At 43.8% G+C, this 21,977-nt stretch overlaps 1 protein-coding gene across 4 annotated transcripts in view; it reads right to left on the reverse strand.

Moving 5' to 3' along the window:
• LOC124797830 (hemicentin-1-like) overlaps window positions 1-21,977 on the reverse strand; it is a 1,195,221-nt gene that overhangs the window by 15,794 nt on the left and 1,157,450 nt on the right. The window lies entirely within an intron of this gene.

A 21,977-nucleotide genomic window follows, 5' to 3' on the forward strand; every position in this document is an offset into this window, starting at 1 on the left:
CCGCATTATGACTCTGGGGCACTCAGAGGCCACTAGCATCGGCCTCGATTAGTCGCCACATTCTCCGGATCTCAACACATCTGAACACGTGCTACGCCTTTTTGTGGGGCTATATTAAAGACAAGGTGTACAGCAACAACCCCAAAACATTTTCTGAGCTGAAAACAGCATCGATGTTCCGACACTTCAGCGGTTCATGCAGAATTTCACTATTTGTCTGCTACACGTCATCGCAAATGATGGCAGGCAGCCGGCTGCGGTGACCGAGGGGATCTAGGCGCTTCAGTCTGGAACCGCGCGACCGCTACCGTCGCAGGTTCGAATTCTGCCTCGGGCATGGATGTGTGTGATGTCCTTAGGTTAGTTAGGTTTAAGTAGTTCTAAGTTATAGGGGACTGATGACCTCAGATGTTAAGTCCCATAGTGCTCAGAGCCATATGAACCATGGCAGCTAAGTGACCGGTATTCGTGCGAGAGCATGCGAACCGAGTGTGTTCCAAACGCCGAGCATAAAGTCGGGATTTTCTGGTATTCATTCATCGGGTTCTGTTGGTGCTAAAAATTTAGAGTCAAGTGTTTGGATAGCTCTTGGAAGAGGGGCCATTTGTACACCAAACGGAAGGATCGGCTTAGTGTCACTATTCTGCAGTACAGAGTCCTCCTCCTTAGTCAAATGGAGCAAATCGGTTGGTTCTGTCTGCACTTCATATGGTCTACCTTGAGCTTGATGGGATTTATGGAGGCACCGTTAGTTGATGGGCGTTTCCTTGGAAAACCATAAAGGAGGCGCTTTTTACTATACTTTAGCTAACATCAGCTGACCAAAACCCAGCCGAGCATTCAAAGACGGCTACGCACAGCAAATGGCTGTAATTCTTACGATGTGTTCCTAATATCCCCGTCTCGTACAACCTTGAGAAAATTCCTCATTCCATCACCGTTTCCGAGGTACAGAGGTTCAAAGTTACCCTACCTCTACACGTAAAATCCGCTGTGAAGCGGAAACACGGCTTATAAAGTGACGTAGCAAGTAGAAATATGCTGTAAAGTGTCTCCGTTATCATCCGAGAACCCCCTGTTGTAGCATTGAAGCACAAGCAACTTTTCTTTGCACGTGAAATCTGGTCTGAGGTGTAAAATGAATTTTACGTTATTCCAGTTTTACATTAAGGACTACCTAAATTTTACTGATCAACAGATTTCTTTTCTTATGAGTTCTGTGCCGTGTCGCAGAGGAAAAACGATCGTATCGCAGCACTTCAAATGCGAATATGTTCCTGTTTATTCAAAGGAATCTGACTGAAAAGTGGACTCAGCATCTTTAAAAATTATCTCAAAAATTTTGGCATGGGAATATATTCGCGTTTTTTTTTTTTTGTTTTTTTTTTTTTTTTTTTTTTTTTTTTTTTTGCTGGAAGAGAAGGGACTGGCAGTGGGAAAGAGACGGAAAAGTATTAAATACTGGAAAATAGAAGGCAGTGGCTGTATCACAGAAAGAGCGGAGGAATCAGTGGCAATGTGAGAGAAAGAGAGGGACTCAGGGGAACTTAGAACTACTTAAACCTAACTAAGGACATCACACACATCCATGCCCGAGGCAGGATTCGAACCTGCGACCGTAGCGGTCGCGTGGTTCCAGACTGAAGCGGCTAGAATCGCTCGGCCACACCGGCCGGCCTTAGCTGCCATCAAAGAGATCGGATGGAAGAGTAAAGGATAGATACGGGAGCAAAATTTTACATTGTATTGCTCTAGAAGAGATGGATACACAAGGAGTTCATGGTGCTGGGTTTACTGTAGCAAGAACAATGTGGAAATATATTCCCGCATTCATATCATATAACGACAGAATATCTAGCCTCAGAATAAACGGAAGATTTCGTAATAGTAGTTTTGTAAACATATACGCTCCAACAGATGGATCTGATGAGGTTCCAGAGGATAGATTTTACGATCAGCTACACAAAGTCTGTAAAAGGATACCAGCACATAATTCAAGAATAGTCCATTGAGATTATAGCGCAAATCTTGGAAAAGAAGATCCTTTCCACGCCCTGTTTGGTACGGAAAACTTACATGAGGAAACAAACACTTAAGGGCCAAGAGTTGTCCAGTTCTTGACTGCCAATAACTTTGACGCAGGAAGCATATGTTCCCCAAGAAAAAATATTCACAGAGGGACTTGGAGAATTCCTTTAACGAATGAAACATATCAATTTGACTATCTGTTCGTATCCACATGGTGGGAAAAGTGACTCTGAAAGTGTTTCCGAAAGCAAACTCAAACTCGGACTACTACCTTGTAGCTCCAAAAGTGAGCCAAAGGGTTTCTATGGCATATATTTGGTAAATAATGAGAATTCTGGAATGGATTGTTGAATAATTGGAAGATAGTGACACAGTTTTTGAATGTCAGAATACACTGAAACAGAAGTTACAACTGGTGGAACACAGATAAGATATTGGAACGTATTAATAATAATATCATAACTGTGGAAAGGACGTAATAGGGGAATCTAGACGACCTAAAAATGGAAAGTGGTATGATAATGAATGTCCACGCTTGGTGCAACGGAAGAAAGAAGCAAGAACGCGATGTCCCCAACGAATTAAGAGGATTAACGAGGTTACACATAATGGAGAGAGAGAGGACGGAAGTGGAAACGGTGTACAGAGAAAGGAAAGAGAAACCTCAGAAGATTTGAAAGAGCGCTGTAACAGGAATGAGAGTACAAAATTTTATAAGAAGTTAAAAGAAGGAACGCAGAGGTATAGACCTAAAACAAAAACAGGCAGAAAGGATAAAAATTTGCTGGCAGAAAAGGGTGAAGTATCAGGCGGTGATAGCACTGACGGGGAGTCACGGATATTCCATACAGCAGAACAAAAAATATATGAGCCCATTCTTGCAGGAGTACAGCAAGTGGTGAATTGTCAAAAATATCACAAATCTCTGATCACAGAACACTAGGAAAATGTGTGCAAGACATGCTGGGTGATTATCAGTGTGGTCTAATGGATGAACCGTGGACTAGTCATTCGTACTGAGACAAATACAGAAAAAAATCTATGTGGACTTCAAGCAGGCATTCCATAGTCTAAATAGGGGCGGGATTCTTGAAGATATAAACTTGCTTGGCATACCATCCAGTTATATATCAGTTGATAAGAGAATCTTGGCAGGTTCCAAGGAAACGGTGAGAGTGGATGGAGCATTAACCGACTTTTATATCAATAAAGCAATTAAGACAAGTTACTGCTCTTTCCACAGTGCTTTTCACTTTAACCTGAGAAGCAGTAATACGCAAACTGCAAATATCTGGGCACAGATGTATAAGGACCACGCTGTTGGCTGCGTATAGTGATGACGATGCAGTTATTAGTAGGGGAAAAATGTCTTTGCATTTAAAAGCTAATAACATCTAGGACCTCAGACTGACAGCACAAAATGACTGTAAATAATGTAATGTTTAGGCCAGTGGTTACATGTGGATGTGAAGTATGGACTATAATCAGCGCTGAAAAACAGTAACACAGAATATTTTCGCGAAGAAAATACCACAGAACATTTATGGAGAGATCTGTAATAACGACAGTTCCCGAGGAGCATGAGCCAATTATCATTTGGAACGTCTCACACAAGGAGATGATATTATACGGTTAATTAAAAGTGAAACAATAGGATGGCTGGAGCACGTCCTTAACAATGGAGGACACAACAAAGAACGTCTTCCAAAGGAAAATACCAGGAAGAAGATTAAAAGGAAGGCCGCGTAAACGAGGCTGGAAGACGTGGAAGAAAACATCAGAGCTCTAGGAATCAGAGGATGGAGAAGGAAAGTAAAACTGAGGGCATAATGGAAGCAACGAGTAAAGGACACGAAGACTCACACAGTCTTGTAAAGACACAAGGAGAAGCTATTCCAACCATTGTCTTTCCCTACATTTTTTTACCTATAAGACTTCCTTTCCTATCATGGAAGTTGTTTCCTGATATCATAATACGTGTCCCATCATCTTGTTCCTTCAAGTCAGTTTTTACCGCATATTTATTTCCTCGCCAATTCTGTACCCACTTAATTTGCGGAATCCTAATCTAATTGTATAACTCAAATACTTAACAAGTTTGTCCTATTTTTCAATGTAATACCGTGCTCCAAACGTACAGTCTCAGAAATTTCTTCCTCAAATGAAGGCCTACTTCATTTAGCGAATAATGCCCCCCCCCCCCTCCCCAACCTCATCCTAGTCTTTCTTCTGATATCCTCGTGACATCGCCCTTCATACGCCAGTTTTCATGAAAGTTAGCACAGTCCCATCCCTTCGTCAACTTCATGTTCCACAATTATGATATTAAATTTGCTCCTAACCTCATTTCTGCTAGACCACGTTAGCTTTTACTTTGTCTGGTTTACTCTCAGTCCATATTCTGTGCTCATTAGATCGTTCATTCGCTTCAGCAGGTAGTTCTTTCGAACTTTCGCTAAGGTAGAAAGTCAGCAGTGAATCTTGTCATTAATATCCTTAATACCAATACATAAGCTTTGCTTTATTTACTAAATTGCTTGTTTGATGTACCGGCTGGATAGTAAGTGAAATAAACTGCATCCCTGCCTTATACTCGTTATAACCTGACCAGTCCTCTGTTGGTCTTTCATTTTTTCTTTCCGTTCTTGTACATATCCTGAAGTACTTGTCTTTCCCTATAGACGATAACTATTTCTTCTTAGGGTTTCTAACACCTTGCTGCATTATATGTTGTCGAACGCTTTTTCACTGTCGACCAGTACTACGAACATCTCGTTACTTTCTGAAGTCTTGCTTGCAGAATCACGAGCAGGGTCAGAACTTTCTCGTGCCTTTACTTTCCTCATAGCCCAACTGATCCTTATCTAACAGGTCTTCAAATTTCTTTTCCATTCTTCTTGATATTATTGTTGCCCCAACAGCACGAACTATTAAGCTGATTGCGCGATACTTTTCACACTTATGTTCCCATGCTGTCTTCCAGCATTGACTGAGTGATTGATATATTGCTGTATGTAAGGTGGTATATCCCCAGTCTTTTACAAACTAAATTGGTTAATTATTTGGTTACCATTTTTCCCCAACGGTTTCAGAAACTTTGAAGGTATGTTATCTGTCACGTCTCCCTTATCTGATTTGGTCCTCTGTTTCTTCCATGTCCACGCACACCTAACAAGTCATTAGACAAGTGATCCAACTCGTAGGGGCCTTGATGTAATCTTTCCACCTATCAGCTGTCTTCTCTGCATTTAATTGTAGATTTCTCATTACCCACTTTTATTCTACGGCCCTCGCTTTTAGTTTCCTGAATGTTGTTTTGAGTTTCCTGTGTGCTTAAACAGTCCTTCTGATGATCATTACTTTTTAGATTTTTTTACATTTTTTTCTGTAACCACTTCCCTTTGGCTTCCCTGTACTTTCTCTTTTTACTTTCCTAAGTGGCAAATATTGCTGAATTGTGTCTTTTCCTGAATATTTTTATACTTTCTTCTTTCGTGGGTAAGGTGTCGTATTCCTTCTGTTACCAAAGGTTTCTTCACAATTATCTTCTACGTACCTACGTCAGTCTATCCAACTTCTGTGACTGCCCTTTTTAGACATGTCCATTTCTCTTTAACTGAATTGCCTGCTGCGGTAATTATGTCAGTATCTAATAACCTTAGAGAATTTCAGATGCGTCTCATCGTTCCTCATAACTTCAGTATTCTCCTTCTTTCCACAATGATTCTTCTGGTAGATCCTTTTCAACCTCGGCCAACTATTCAACGTTACTAAATTACAATCTGAGTCTATATCTGCTCCTTGGTAAGTCTCACAATCCACTGGCTGATATCGGAATCTCTGTCTGACCATGACGTAATCCATTTGCAATCTACAAGTGTCTCCTGGTCGTTTGTAGGGATACTTCCTCCCCACGTGATTTTAGAATTGTGTATTCGCTGGTAGAAGCTAAAATTTATTACACAGGCCAGACCTCTCAAAACTGTTTCTTCTGTTCCTTCCTGTAGCACCGCGTTCGAGTCCCACGTGGTTATTAGGTTATAACCTGTCGTTACGTGCTGAATAATCCATTCAGTATCCCCATATACTTTCTACACCCGTTCACGTTGTTATTGTGATACCGGTATGTATATCTGATATTGTTGTTGGCTCTGGTTTGCTGTCAATTCTGATGAGAACAACCTATTATTCAAATATTCAGAGTAACTCGTTATTTGCTCTACCTTTTTATTGACAGTGAGTCCTACTCCTGTTATGCCATTATCTGCTACTGCTTACATTACTCTATTTTAATGTGTACAGAAAACCTCACCACCTTTTCATTTCACTTAACTGACAGCCCACTGTATTTAGACTGGCATGTCCGAAGGAATGTTGCATCAGTCTTCTAAACAACACAGGCACTGAAATATCGTATCGAAACTCTGTTCAGTCTTCCGTTCTCTTTAAAAAAAAAATCGTTGGCAGAATGAGATGAAGTCTAAGGCTGCCGTTACTAAAGACTTTTGTTCAAAAAGTAAGCATAGGCTAGGGTCGAATCCTCAAACCAGAACATTTTGATTACTAACTAAACACGCCACCCCTAGACAACAAGTGTAGAAAAACCCTTTTTCATGATTTTTTGAAGACCTTATTTCGAGTAATCGGCAAAGAACGTCGCCACCCAGATTCGAATTGCGGGGAAAGCAGAACCCGGAGAACTGAAGTGTATGTATTGGATGTGGAGGCACGAAATCCACAACTTGAATTTGTAATGGGTAAACAAGGAAATAATGAAACGACTTTGTCACTCTTTGCATTGCATACGTTTTTGGACCGACGTCTTCGTAGCTGTTTCAGGCTAAGGTTGTTATAGTTAACATTCATATTTTAAAAGAATACCAGGAAGTTGCCTACTATGAGAAAGAGAAACGTCTAAATAAGTGATAAACTAAAAAAGGTAGTCATTTTACTAACGTTTGAAGCTCTTCTTGATGTTTTTCCATGTTTTCGATTTAAAACTGGGTTGTTCTGAAAATCAGCCTTACGCAAACACAATTACTACATTTTTGTATTTACCCAGACATATTTCGACACCAATGTGTCATCTTGTGTGGGTCAAATTTTTTATTTCTGGAAAGTACAGTATCAGATTTTACAATAATTTAACTGTTGTATGTCTAAGAATTACAATACGCGCAATTTGCTTTTTTTCTTTAGACGCTCAACTTAAAAATACATCGCTAGATGAATTGCATTATTATATACCGGTTTTTATGCTCTTTTTCGGCGTTTGTTTGACACAATGTCATCTGCAAACTAGCCATGATGAAAATTAATGCGTATTTATCATGAACTGTTCCGTGGATAGAGGTTATGTGCCTTTCTGTACTTAACATTTTTTCGTCCTGATGCGTGTCTGGTTGATGTGTCGTCAACGGCAATTCAGTGCACTGTTTCAACCCAGTTTTTCACACACCTTTCGATCGCTAGTTCACCTCACATGCACTTACACAAAATGTGGTGAAACGTGCTCTGAGCAGACATTTCTGACCCCGTTCTCAGTGAGAGGTCTTACATTACTGTCGCTGCTCTCTTGTTCATCATTGGTCTTGTGTTTTTTGTGGCACTAATTTTGAATGTTTCTTCAGAACTGGTGTGGTGTGGCTGCTGGAAGAGGACTGAATACATATATATATATATATATATATATATATATATATATATATATATATATATATGTGTGTGTGTGTGTGTGTGTGTGTGTGTGTGTGTGTGTGTGTGTGTGTGTGTGCGCGCGCTCTGTTTCTCCAAATGAAAGACAAAATGTGACCACTGAGGTTTGGCGGCGTGAACGCGGAGTCATGCGTCACATTTAACTCGCATTAAATAGCTCCGACAGCGTTCCGAGTTCGCGCAGATACAATGCGACGCATTTTCGAGATTTCGTTCACGTTATATCTTCACCTAACTTCAACAACAAAGAAGCTTCCTACACGTCAAAATTTCAGCAACGTCGTCCGGCAATATCTTTTTTTTTTTTTTTAAGTTTTCCTATATATCGTTTTAAATATATGCTCAGAAAATGAAACTGCAGTCAAAACATAGTGTCTCCGTTCCAGAAGAGACTGATGCCTGTTCCATCTTTCCACATGAATAGTTTGTATGAACTAAACGAAATGTAGGATTATACCCGTTGTCTCTGCGGGACTTGTCAAGTGTGCTTCGCGTCTCAACCTGCTAAGGCCAAAGTTGGAGCCTTAAAGTAATTTTGAACAGAGTGTACTTGGAGCAAAACAAAGATTATAGCAGCTTCGTAGTAGTATCAATGAAGTGCCTTCTATAATTACGACTATTCTTGAGAGAACAGAACGGCATAAGCAAAAATACTCGTGGGCTGGTGATTTAAGTTGGCTTACAGCATTCGCGCCTTGTAAGCTGCGACATAATTTTGCCGCAAAGCAAACGAGATGACAGCACGCCGCGGTTAAACACAGCAGGGAGAGCAGCACCGCCACATGCACGCCGGCTTTGTAATTACCAGCGTGTCACGCCACGCAGTCTGTGCGCAGGTCAGTGGAAACAGGCTGCGGTGAATATGCAACCATTGTATTACGGGAGTGCGACTCACTTGCAACGCTTTGTGGCATCTGCTGCACCTATGTGCGAGCTGGAGCTGCCAGCGGCGCCACGGACGCAAATGTCGACGGCACGAGACACTGGCCGCAGAACACAACTTTGTGTGGTCCGAGGTATAGCACGACCTGGCCCAGTGAACACAATTTGAAAGTCATCACATAGGAAATTTCTGTTATTTGCATGTATTAAGAACAAGCTTTTCATAGAAAGTTTAGTATCGTTAGAATTACGTTATGTGATCACAAGTACCCAGACACCCCCCAAAAAGATACGTTTTTCATATTAGGTGCATTGTGCTACCACCTAATGCCAGGTACTCCACATCAGCGACCTCAGTAGTCATTAGAAATCGTAAGACAGCAGAATGGGGCTCTCCGCGGAACTCACGGACTGCGAACGCGGTTGGCTCTGAGCACTGTGGGCCTTAACTCCTTCGGTCTAAGGCGCTGCAGTCATGGACTGTGCGGCTGATCCCGGCGGAGGTTCGAGTCCTCCCTCGTGCATGGGTGTATGTGTTTGTCCTTAGGATAATTTAGGTTAAGTAGTGTGTAAGCTTAGGGACTGATGACCTTAGCGCCGGCCGATGTGGCCGAGCGGTTCTAGGCCCTTCAGTCTGGAACCGCGCGACCGCTACGGTGGCAGGTTCGAATCCTGCATTGGGCATGGATGTGTGTGATGTCCTTAGGTTAGTTCGGTTTAAGTAGTCCTAAGTTCTAGGGGACTGATGACCTCAGATGTTAAGTCCCTTAGTGCTCAGAGCCATTTGAACCATTTGATGACCTTAGCAGTTAAGTCCAATAAGATTTCACACACATTTGAACATTTTGAGCTTCTTAGGTCATCAGGCCCCTAGAACTTATAACTAGTTAAAGCTAACTAACGTAAGGACATCACACACATCCATGCCCGAGGCAGGATTCGAACCCGCGACCATAGCGGTCGCGCGGTTCCAGACTGTAGCGCCTAAAACCGCTCGGCCACCCCGGACGGCTCGGGTGATTTCCACACTCCCAAACATCCCTAGGCCCGCTCTTTCCGATGTAATAATGAAGTGGAAACGTGAAGGGACACGTACAGTACAAAAGTGCACAGGCCGGCCTCATCTGTTGACTGACAGAGACCGCCGACAGCTGAACTGGGTTATAATGTATAATAGGCAGAAATATATCCAGACCTTCATATAGCAATTACAAACTGCATCAGGATCCACTGCAAATGCTATGACTGTTAGGCGGGAACTAAGAAAACTTGTATTTCACGGTCGAGCGGCTTCTCATAAGCCACACATCACACCGATCATTGCCGAACGACGCCTCGCTTGGTGTGAGGAGCGTAAAGATTGGACGAAAAATGTTCAAATGGCTCTGAGCACTATGGGACTTAACATCTATGGTCATCAGTCCCCTAGAACTTAGAACCACTTAAACCCAACTAACCTAAGGACATCACACAACACCCAGTCATCACGAGGCAGATAAATAAAGATTGGACGACTGGACAACTGAAAAACGTTGTGTGGGGTGACGAATCACGGTACACAATATGGTGATCCGATGGTAGGGTGTGGGTATGGCGAATGCCCGGCGAACGTAATCTGCCAGCGTGTATAGTGACTGTAGTAAAATTCGGCGGCGGTCGTGGTTTTCATGGAGGGTGCTTGCACCCCTTGTTGTTTTAGGTGGCACTATCACAGAACAGACCTGCACTGATGTTTTAAGCACAATTTAAGAGCAATTCGGGGATGGTGATTGCATCTTTCAACACGATCGAGCACCCGTTCAGAATGCAGGACCTGTGGCGGAGTGGTTACACGATAATAACATCCCTGTAATGGACTGACTTGCACAGAGGCCCGATCTGAATCCTATAGAACACCTTTGGGACGTTTTAGAACGCCGAATTCGTGGCAGGCTTCACCGACCGACTTCGATACCTGTCCTAAGTGCAGCACTCCTTGAAGAATAAGCTGTCATTCCCCAAGAAAACTTTCAGCACCTGATTCAACGCATGCCTGCGAGAGTGGAAGCTGTCATCAAGGCTAAGGGTGGGATAACACCACACTGAATCCCAGCATTTCCGATGGAGGATGCCACGAACTTTTAAGTCATTTTCAGCCAGGTGTCCCAATACTTTTGATCACATGGTGTAGCTTTAGTGGCTGAGATACGAGGGGCGTTCAGTAAGTAATGCAACATACTTTTTCTCCGCCAGTTTCGATTGAAAAAATGCGGAATTTGTTGTGGGTCGTCGTGACATAATCCTGTTTCAGCCCCTATATTTTCGTGAAGTTCCGATAGGCGGTGGCGCTATGCGTAGCCTTCAAAATGGCATCTGTAATGGAGTTGCTTTCCAAGCAGAGAGCTGTCATTGAGGTTCTTTTGGCGGAAAAGCAGAGCATCGCAGATATTCACCGGCGCTTGAGGAATGTATACGAAGACCTGACGGTGAACAAAAGCACGGTGAGTCGTTAGGCGAGGCGTCCGTCATCAGTGCTGCAAGGTCGAGGCAGTCTGTTCGATCTCCCGCGTGCCGGCCGGTCGCACCCAGCTGTGATTCCTGCAATATTGGAACGTGTGGACACTCTCATTTGTGGTGATTGACGGATCGCAGTCGAACACCTTGCTGCAACTGGGCGTATCTGTTGCTGCTGTTGACACACTCGTCTATCAGTTGGGGTACTCAAAGGAGTGTGCCCATTGGGTTTCTCGGCTCCAAACAGGAGACAATGAAGAGTGCCTAAAGATCACCTGTGCAGGGTTGCTTGCGCGTTACGAGGCCGATCGTGACAATTTTTTGTCGAACATTGTCACAGGCGTGAAACATGGGTTCATTACTCCGAACTGGAAGCAAAACGGCGACCCATGGAGTGACGCCACACCACCTCTCCTCTGAAGAAAAAGTTCAAAGGCGCACCCACAGTCCGTAAAGCCACGGTGACTGTCATGTGGGACTCAGCATGGGTTACTGTGCTTGGCGCCGTCCCTCATGGCGCAACGGCCAAACCGCGCGGAGTGGCCGCGCGGTTTGAGGTGCCATGTCACGGATTGCAACGGCCTCTCCCGCCGAAGGTTCGAGTCCTCCCTCGGGCATGGGTGTGTGCGTTGTTCCTAGCATAGGTTAGTTTAAGTCAGTTTAAGTAGCGTTTAGGTCTAGTGACCGATGACCTCAGCAGGTTGGGCCCTTAGGAATTCACACACATTTGAACATTTTGGGCAACGGCCAAAACCCAGAGGTACTCTCAGGAATTTGAAGAAACGATTTCAGCGTGTTTGTCGCCACGAAAATGCAAACGAACTTCTCCTTATGCATGACGACGTAAGGTCTCACACAAGTCTGCACACCCGAGAGGAGCTCACAAAGCTTTATTGGACCGTTCTTCCAGATTCATCCTACAGAACAGATCTCGCACCTTCCGACTTACGTCTGTTTGGCCCAATGAAGGATGCACTCCTCGAGAAACAATACGTGTATGACAGGGAGTTTGTTGACGCAGCGAGACGTTGGCTCCGAAATCGATCAGTGGAGTGGTACCACGCTGACATACAGGCCCTTCCAGTTGGCGCAGGGCCGTCTCACTGAACGGAAATTATTTTGAAAAATTGGGTTTTGTAGCCAAAGAGTGGGGAATAATATGGAGTATTGCTATCGCGAATAAAACCAGCCTGCTTCGAGAATAGAATATGTTGAACATCCCTTGAAAATGTGCAGTTATCATCGTGTGAAACGCAAATTCAAGGTGGGAGTTAGAAGGAAATGGCAAGGGGGGGAGGGGAAAAATGAGTTCTGGAATTTCATTGTAAGGGACAACGTGGTGGTTGTTAACCACAGAGCAGCAAAGGGAGGTGTCTACTAAATCATGATAAAGGTTACTACTACACATTCTATCTAAAAGTAGTCATTATTTATAGCTTATGCATTAGCTAATAACCGTTATTAGATTTCCAATCGTATGTTACATACCAAATTATGCATAAAATGTTGTATTCCATATCCTGCTGCAATCATAAATTTTACGACGGATTTATAATCTAGTGTTAGGGACATGGTTTCATTCTGTAGATTCTAACTCTGTGTCGGAAAAATACTAGACATACGTCTTTCAGTGATTACAGGTCAGAACCAGAACTAAGGTGACATTGTTCATTTCGTTATCGAGAAGTGAGTTAAACGAGCTCTTAAATCCGGTCTTGTCTACAACTGGTTACGAGATATTAATTCTGTACACAACGAAAAATAGGAAACTGTACAAAGGAAAGAAATGGGTTACCAAAGTTTGTGAACCTCAAAAGTCTATCCCAGTAAATAACGATCAAACCACAACAAAACATAAAAAATGAACTAATCAAAACAAGTCGTATAAAACTTCTCAAAGCGTAGAATTGGGTTACCATTGTTTATGGACTTTAAAACACTCTTCCAGTGAACAGGTCAACGTCATAAATACCAGAAGAGGATTAGTAAGCGGTTTTGCATGAGCGACCATGTTGTGTCCCTGAGCCAACCTAGTCCTCGCTCAATAATTACGATTAATACAGTTTACCCTTACCGAACCATGTGGTGGGATATTGCGTGTTAAATGAAGTTAACGAGTACGTTGCACTTTGTGACTAAATGTCCTCTAAGCACAAATATAGTTCGTTAAACTTTTCCCTAGCGTGCATACCAGCACGCTTTCCATCCTTATTCGGGAACTTTTAGTAACGTTCAATTCTTGAATGTTCGCTCTGAAGTCCGGTGGTTAGATCTACGTCGAACGTTTTTTTGTGCTAGAACCTCGGGCTAAATTCAGTTAACATAATGAAAGACGACGTTAAACGCTACTTTGCTCATTAGGAAGCTCACGGCAAGGAAAGACAATGTTATGGACTCAAAGAGCGTCCATCGAAGAACGAGTAACAAATATTTAAACGTTTTTGCTAGCCAGTAAACAGTAAACGTCGTTTAACCTGTGATCCTTCAGTTTCTCCCGGCGTATTTGTTGCTCGAACAGTCCACGGGTATACTGCCGGTTCATAGTGTCCAACGGGCACAATATTTCGGCGATCAGACATGTCAACATCGTCAGGTGCGCTGACGAACTGAGATCCTGAGTGCGGGCGGCCGATTTAAATCCCCTTCCCCCGCGGGTAGGGGGGGGGGGTTTCCCCAGTGTGTCCGTAAGTATAAGGATCACTACTAACGGACAAAGCGTCACGATCTATTAGGTTGGTACCTAAGTTCGTACCGTTTTTGTTTTGCGTGTTCGTATTCCGGTTGCTATGGGTGTATTGGCCCATTGTCATTCTTTACTTCTAGTTTACAGTTGGTATTTGAGTTTACATATTGTCATTTTATTGTTTGGAGATGGTGAGTGGAGCTGTGGACGCTAGAAAACGGAGTGCCAAATGGAGAAATCTGAACATTTCTGAGATATTATTCTGTCTGAGCTCGATAGAGGAGTGGTAGCAATGGAGGCAGCCAGAAACATTTGCGCCGTGTATGGGAAAAATGTCACTGGACAGAACGCGGAAAGAAAATGGTTTTCTCTTTTTATGGCGGATCGTTTTGACATTTGTGACTTTCTATATTGAAGAAGACCTTCGGGATTTAAAGAAGATCCTTTAATTGCGTTAACCCACAATGATCCACGCCAGTGTATTTGAGAACTTGCATAAGTGGTGAACTGCGATCATTCCACCGTCATGTTGTATTTGTAGGCAATTGGGAAGGATTTTATTCGGTGCAGTGTATGGATACCGCAAGTTCTAAGCCTAAATAACAAAAATCGGAGGGCTGCCATATGTGCATTTGTGTTTTCTCGTCGTCAATTGGCTCTTGAACAACACCGACCATTCCTATCCTGTATTGTTACCGGTGAACAGAAATGGTTCTTTTGTGCTAACAAAAGGAAACAAAGGAGTAGTTCAGCCCAAATAAGGCAGCAACTCTCCTTACATATTCACGAAAGACAATGTTCCGCATCTGGTGTGGCTCACTAACAGTTGCTTCTGCGAGATATATCCATCGCTGCTGACGTTTATTGTCAACAAATGCGACATCTCGCAGACGCAGTCCAAGAACAACGCCCAAGAAGAATGCGTGAAGTGGTGCTACTCTACAGTAACGTCCGCCTGAATCCTGCTAGCCGGCCGCGGTGGCCGAGTGGTTCTAGGCGCTACAGTCTGGAACCGCGCGACTGCTACGGTCGCAGGTTCGAATCCTGCGTCGGGCATGGATGTATGTGATATCCTTAGGTTAGTTAGGTTTAATTAGTTCTATGTTCGAGGGCTGATGACCTCAGATGTTAAGTCCTCTAGTGCTCAGAGCCATTTGAACCATTTTTGAGCATCCTGCTACACTGAGAAAAAGCAGTAAACTGGAGTTGGGTTGGGAAGTCATTCCACAGCGTCCTTATTCACCTGCCCTTCTGCCTTCAGATTTCTGGTTTTTCCACTCTCTACTGAACAGCCTTCAAGGAATTTCCCTTCCGCATGAAAATGCTCGCCGAACACGGCTCGACGATTTCCTCGTCCCAAAAGAAAGCTGCTTCTGGAGTCGAGGAATCGAAGAGTTACCCCAACGTTGGCAGTCTGTTGTAAATAGTGAAGGAGCATATATTGAGCCGGCCGGTGTGGCCGAGCGGCTCTAGGGGCTTCAGTCTGCAGCCGCGCGACCGCTACGGTCGCAGGGTCGAATCCTGCCTCGGGCATGGATGTGTGTGATGTCCTTAGGTTAGTTAGGTTTAAGTAGTTCTAAGATCTAGGGGACTGATGACCCCAGATGTTAAGTCCCATAGTTCTCAGAGCCATTTCAACCATTTCTGAGAATATATTGTGGATTACTAATAAGTCACTGTTACGTGTATGTGTTGTGTTTGTTAAACTTACGGATAGGTACTACAAATTTATGCACCAACCGAAAGATTACCTTTGTAAGTGACGTAGCGTGAGAAGGATGTTGCCACACAATGATGTTTACACGCTTCGTGACGTGTTGTACCTTGCTGTGTTTACAGTAACTGACCTTTTGGGGAAAAAAGGGGTAGTTGCATCGCAGTAGAATTTAAAAAAACACTGTGAAGTCGTGGACGCTCCATTGCATCGCTAGCTATCAGTAGCGGTAAAATAGGAGAAGGAAGAATTCGTGACTAATCAAACAATTTTAGTGTTATCGGAGCTGCTGTTTTCGGCACGACACGATGAGCGTAATTGTAACGTAGTGGCCACTGCGTCCAGACCGCTCCCGCGGCGATCCTGTTTTCGCGTCGACTGGCGCGGCGGGTGCTGTGCCAACAGAGTGGCGCAGCGTTGTTTGGCCGCGCCGGAGCACACGTCAACAACCCGGCGGACTGGCTCTCCTGATGGCAAACCGATGTCCGCCGGCGCGCGCCGCTCGCGAATTGATTTAAGCACAAGTCGCCGCCAGCCGGAACGAATAATGCGGTCGCAGCCATTGTCAGACGGGGAGCGGTGCAAACACGCGGCCGGCGCAGCCACTATCAGCGGCGTGCAAACAGTTTCCGCAAAATATTCATATTCCATTTCCGCGGGATCCAGTTTGGTTTGTCACTTCGCCTCTCTAGATCGTATTGAAGACAATAGCGAGTTTGTTGACGTGGTGTGATAACGTCGTGGCAGCGATAACATGCTGTTGTCTCTGATGAGTGAGCTTGTTCCAGACTTGGAGAGAACGATTTTGTAAAATACGACAGTGCATTGACTGGTATGAATAATGGGGAAAAAAGAATCAACCGAACAGCGGATGATTATTTTTAGCGGCGAGTGTTTGGTTAACTGTGATTCTGTTCACTTTGGCATTCGAATTTGACCATAGATGAAACGCGCATTGCTTTTCTGGAAGGTATCTCAACCCATCCCAAGGGCAGTGAAGAAAAGTGTTGTTTAAAAAATTTGATACTGCATGAACCGATCTGCTAGCATTTCATGGATTTCTGTCCTAGCATTCAAGACATTTGTTACCAGATAATAGCCGTGATGGAACGAGCACGATAGGTGTTGCACTTCGCAGACGCCTAACTGCGATCGCTTCTGATGAAAACGTCTAAAAAATTATTGTCATACAGCAGGCTTCGCCTCATATATGCGAACAAATAACCATAATTACCAGGGACGAGCTTTCTAGGAAAAACAGTACTAGAATTTGCGTGCAACCAACTGCGTTTCGCCGGCAGCGGTGGTCTAGCGATTCTAGGCGCGCAGTCCGGAACCGCGGGACTGCTACGGTCGCAGGTTCGAGTCCTGCCTCGGGCATGGATGTGTGTGATGTCCTCAGGTTAGTTTGGTTTAAGTAGTTTTAAGTTCTAGGGGACTGGTGACCACAGATGTTAAGTCCCATAGTGCTCAGAACCATTTTTGAACCAACTGCGTTTCACTAGAGGTGTGAAACAGGCAATAGGTGTTTATGCCCTCTTCAAATAACATTTTAACTTTGTTTATATATTTTCTGTACAGATCTCTGACAAATACAGCACACAATTGGTGTCATAGTGAGCTGAGATTGAACACTTTGAGATTGCAATTTACAATTCTCCATACGTCTGTTCTCAGGTTTTTTTTTATTTCCTATTTTTAATTTTCTTTCTATTTGAGCGTTTCTCTCCGACTGTTTTCAGGTATCTCTCGTTGTCAAAAAGGTGACGAAAACCATGGAATACCTCCTAATATCTTGTCGAACCTCCTTTTGCCCGGCGTAGTTCAGCAATTCGGTGTGGCATGGACTCCACAAGTGGGTGGAAGTCCCCTACAGCAATGCTGGTCCCATGTCCCATAAATGTACGATGGAATTCACGTCGGGCGATCTGGGAGGCCAAATCATTCTCTCGAATCGTCCATTATGTTCTACAAACCAGTCCGAACAAGTGTGGCCCTGTGACATACCGCATTGTCAACCACAAAATTCCATCGTTATCGGGAGCATGAAGTCCACGAATGACTGCAAATGTTCTCCAAACAGCCGAACATAACCGTTGTCGGTCAGTGATGGTATCAGTTGGACGACAGGATGAAGCGCATTCCATGTAAATTCCATGTAAAATCCCATTAGGGAGCCACCACCAGCTTGCACAGTGCCCTGCCGATAACTTGGGTTCATTGTTTCGTAGGGTCTGCGCCACACTCTAACCTTACCATCAGCTCTTAGAAACTGCCGGCCGGAGTGACCTAGTGGTTCTAGGCGCTACAGTCTGGAACCGCGCGACCACTACGGTCGCAGGTTCGGAACCTGCCTCGGGCATGGATGTGTGTGATGTCCTTAGGTTAGTCAGGTTTAAGTACAGTTCTAAGTTCTAAGGGACTGATGACCTCAGAAGTTAAGTTCCATAGTGCTCAGAGCCGTTTCAACCATTTTTTTCTTACAAACTGAAACTGTGACTCATCTGAACAGGCCGCGGTTTTCCAGTCGCCTGGTCCACCCGAGATGGTCAAGAGCCCAGGAGAGTCGCTGCAGGTAACGTCGTGCTGTCAGCAAAGCCACTCGCGTCCGTATTCTGCTGCCATACCCCATTAACACCATTTCGCCTCACTTTACTAACGGATACGTTCTTCGTACATCCCAAATTGATTTCTGCGGCTATTTTGCGCAGTGTTTCTTGTCTATTAGCATTGAAAACTCTACGGAAACGCAACTACTCTCAGTTGTTATATGAGGGCCGTCAGCCTCTGCTTTGTTCGTGGTGAGACGTAATGCCCGAAATTTGGTATTCTCGGGGCACTCCTGCCTCTGTGGGTTTCGGAATATTGAATTCTCTAACGATTTCCGAAACTGAATGTCCCATGCCTCTAGCTGCAACTACCACTCCACGTCAAAGTCTATTAATGCCCATCGTGCTGCCATAATCACGTCCGAAACCTCTTCACTTGAATCATGTGAGTGGAAATGACAGCCCCGCCAACCTATTGTCCTTGTATACCTCGGGTACGCGATACTATTGCCATCTGTATATGTGCATATCTCTGTCCCAAGACCGTCGTCACCACAGTGTATGTTCGTATAGTTACAACAACAAACTTCAGCGAAATAGCATCGAAACAGAATTTTCAAATTAATAACGGCAGAAAACTATGGCTGAAAAAAGAAGTACAAAGCCAAAATAAAAAAGACGCAATAACAACATATAAAGACACGTGTAACCCCGACTTATGAGGCTCACAGAAGTTCTGCTACGTCAACAGCTCAATTGAATGAACAGTCACAAAAATGTAATATAAACAGAAAATAAATGAATTAGCACTAAGGTGGATCAAATCTCCTTCCGTCCATACTGAATTCTGTTTTCCGCAGTATTCAAAAATCACTCCGGGCAAATGCCCGGATTTTTCTTTTCAAAGGACACGGCCGATTTCTTTCCCTTCCCTTGCAACAATCCGAGCTTGCTCTCCATCTCTAATGACCGTAAACTTCATTATTTCCTCTCCCTCAACCAATCCTCGCACGAGGATAATACGGACCAAGAACGAGCTTGGACTGGTAAAAGAAGCTGGCTACGTTCTTCTGAAAAAAAGTATCTCGGGAGCCGTTGAGTGTTTATGGAAATTGCGCGAAACCTGAAAGTGGAAGGGGAGACAGAGTTTAGAGCCACCGTCCTCTTGGATGCCAGTCCATTGTCGTAACAGTGCTTCACCCCGCTTGGTAAACTGAAGACGTGCAGTGTAAAACAGCTACAGCAACTTTAGACCTAGAGTACATATATGAAAAACAAAAAAGCCAAAGTGTTTGGGAGGACAACTGCTCAATTTCTTCATGACTGATTTACATCACAGCAGATTTTGGACATAAAATGCATGAAGGATTTCGTAATATGACTTTTTTACTAAAATTCTTTCACGAATGTATACGTGTTTTGCTGCGATATTAATCGACTTTTGAGCCTGTAATGAAAGTCACAGTCAGCAGGGTTCCCATATATCTGAAGCCTTTGGTCGCATGTAGCAATGGAATGTCTGACAAGGAACTTGTCTCTTTCATATACCGGCTTCATCGCCATTAACAAGTCCTTTTCACACTCGCCTCATCCACATTAAAACTCTTCCTCATACTGACCTCAGGCAACGGCCTTGCCGCAGTGGATACACCGGTTCCCGTGAGATCACCGAAGTCAAATCGGCCGTGGCCGGCACTTGGATGGGTGACCATCGAGCCGCCATGTGCTGTTGCCATTTTTCGCGGTGCACTCAGCCTCGTGATGCCAATTGAGGAGCTACTCGACCGAATAGTAGCGGCTCCGGTCAAAGAAAACCATCATAACGACCGGGAGAGCGGTGTGCTGACCACACGCTCCTCCTATCCGCATCCTATCTGAGGATGACACGGCGGTCGGATGGGCCACTTGTGGCCTGAAGACGGAGTGTGTGTTTCATACTGACCTCATATCATGGTTGAGAAAACCCCAGCTATTTAAATAAGAAAAACAACCCAATGGGTGAAACTGGGTTGCTATGCGTTTTATTTGCTTTCCAGGACTTTTTTTTTACTGACGATAAAATAGTTCACTTTAAATTGTCATGATTAATTTATTCAACACAGCAGCTCATTCTTATAGGTCCTCTGCTAGTCTCTCTTTTCTTGGCCTACCAGCACTGTATGCATTTAGAATCTTCCCCACCTACAGATTTGTTTGGTCAAAATTAAGAATTTAGGAAAGAAGAGACCCAAGATTATTAATTGATATCTAAAACTTTCTGCACGCTTCCACATAGTAGTAAATCGTAATATAAATTCATTACGATTTTACAACAAGTTCATTTTTTCCTGGAAGTGTAAATGTTACTTAGGCGTAATTTTTATTTTTCAAGAAAAGCTAAAACACAATATTTGTAAAATAAATTCTTGTGACAGTAAATAGTAATGTTCAACATATATTACTGCTCTTTTTAATTTGTAAATGGCGAACAATGTAACATTTTATATGTTAATTATGTTTTCATAATTAAATCTAGTAGGAATTTATTGTTTTTGAATTTTTAGACTTTTAAAGCCTCGTGGATTTTTTGGGTCATGTTAAATTACGACAGCTCTATTCATACCATTTATAAACTCCCCCTCACAATGACTACCCTTTATGAACTTATCCTCACACTAACCTCATACATTTTATGAACACTGCACACTGATCTCAAAGCATTCTTCGGCTCCTCCTCGGCTGACCTCATACCCTTTATGAACTATTCCTGACACAGCCCTAATAACTTTTATGAACACCTCGACATACTGGCCGAATATATGTTTTGAACTCCTCCTCTCGTACTTCATGAACTACTCCTGACACTGACCTCATACTCTTCACGAACTACTCGTGACACTGGCCTGAAGAACTTATGAACTCCTTGCCACAATGAATATCTTTTTTGAACACCTCCTCACACTGATTTCATATCCTTCATGATCTCCTCCTCACACTGATCTAATATATTTTACTTATTTCTTGTCACACCGACCTGATACCCTTTTCGATCTTCTTCTCACTCTTCTTCACATTGACCTCAGATCTATTACGAACTCCTCATCACACTAACCTTATACGCTTTATACAATTCTAGTTGCACTGGCCCAGTTCCATTTTTTAAATACTCTCCACACTCACCTCATATCCTTTATGAGCTTCACCTCACACTTACAACACACTCCTTATGTGCACCTCTTCGCCGGCCAGCGTGGCCGAGCGGTTCTAGGAGCTTGGAACCACGCGACCGCTATGGTCGCAGGTTCGAATCCTGCCTCGGGCATGGATGTGTGTGATGCCATTAGGTTAGTTAGGTTCAAGTAGTTCTAAGTTCTAGGGGACTGATGACCTTAGAAGTTAAGTCCCATAGTGCTCAGAGCCATTTGAACCATTTTTGCGCCTCTTCACTTCCTTACGTGTCTATTATGAACTCCTTCTCATTCTGACCTCATTCCCATTATAAACGCCTCCTCACACTGACTTTGTCCCCATTATGAACTTCTCCTCACTTTTACATCGTCCCCATTATGAACTCCACCTTTAAACTGACCTTGTCTCCATTATTAACTTTTCCTCATACTGATCTCGCCTGCACACTAACCTCGTCCTCACACTTTCTTTCTTTCTTTCACTTGCGCCTTTGTCCCACAATGTGCGCAGGGTCGGCGTTGTTACAACTAATTTGGCAAGGTTAATTGAAAGGGGTGGCCGGATGCCCTTCCTGCCACCACCTCATCGGCCCCAGGACGGAGTCAGTGTACCCCAACTGTCTGCGTCTAGCGTAACCATGAAACAATGAGGAAGTGTTACAAATGTCTGCGTGTCGTGTAACCGAGGCGGGATGTGGGAACCAGCCAGGTATTAACCTAGCGGGATGTGGAAAACTGCCTAAAAA

Source organism: Schistocerca piceifrons, chromosome 5 (genome assembly GCF_021461385.2).
Source record: "Schistocerca piceifrons isolate TAMUIC-IGC-003096 chromosome 5, iqSchPice1.1, whole genome shotgun sequence".
NCBI lineage: Eukaryota > Metazoa > Arthropoda > Insecta > Orthoptera > Acrididae > Schistocerca > Schistocerca piceifrons.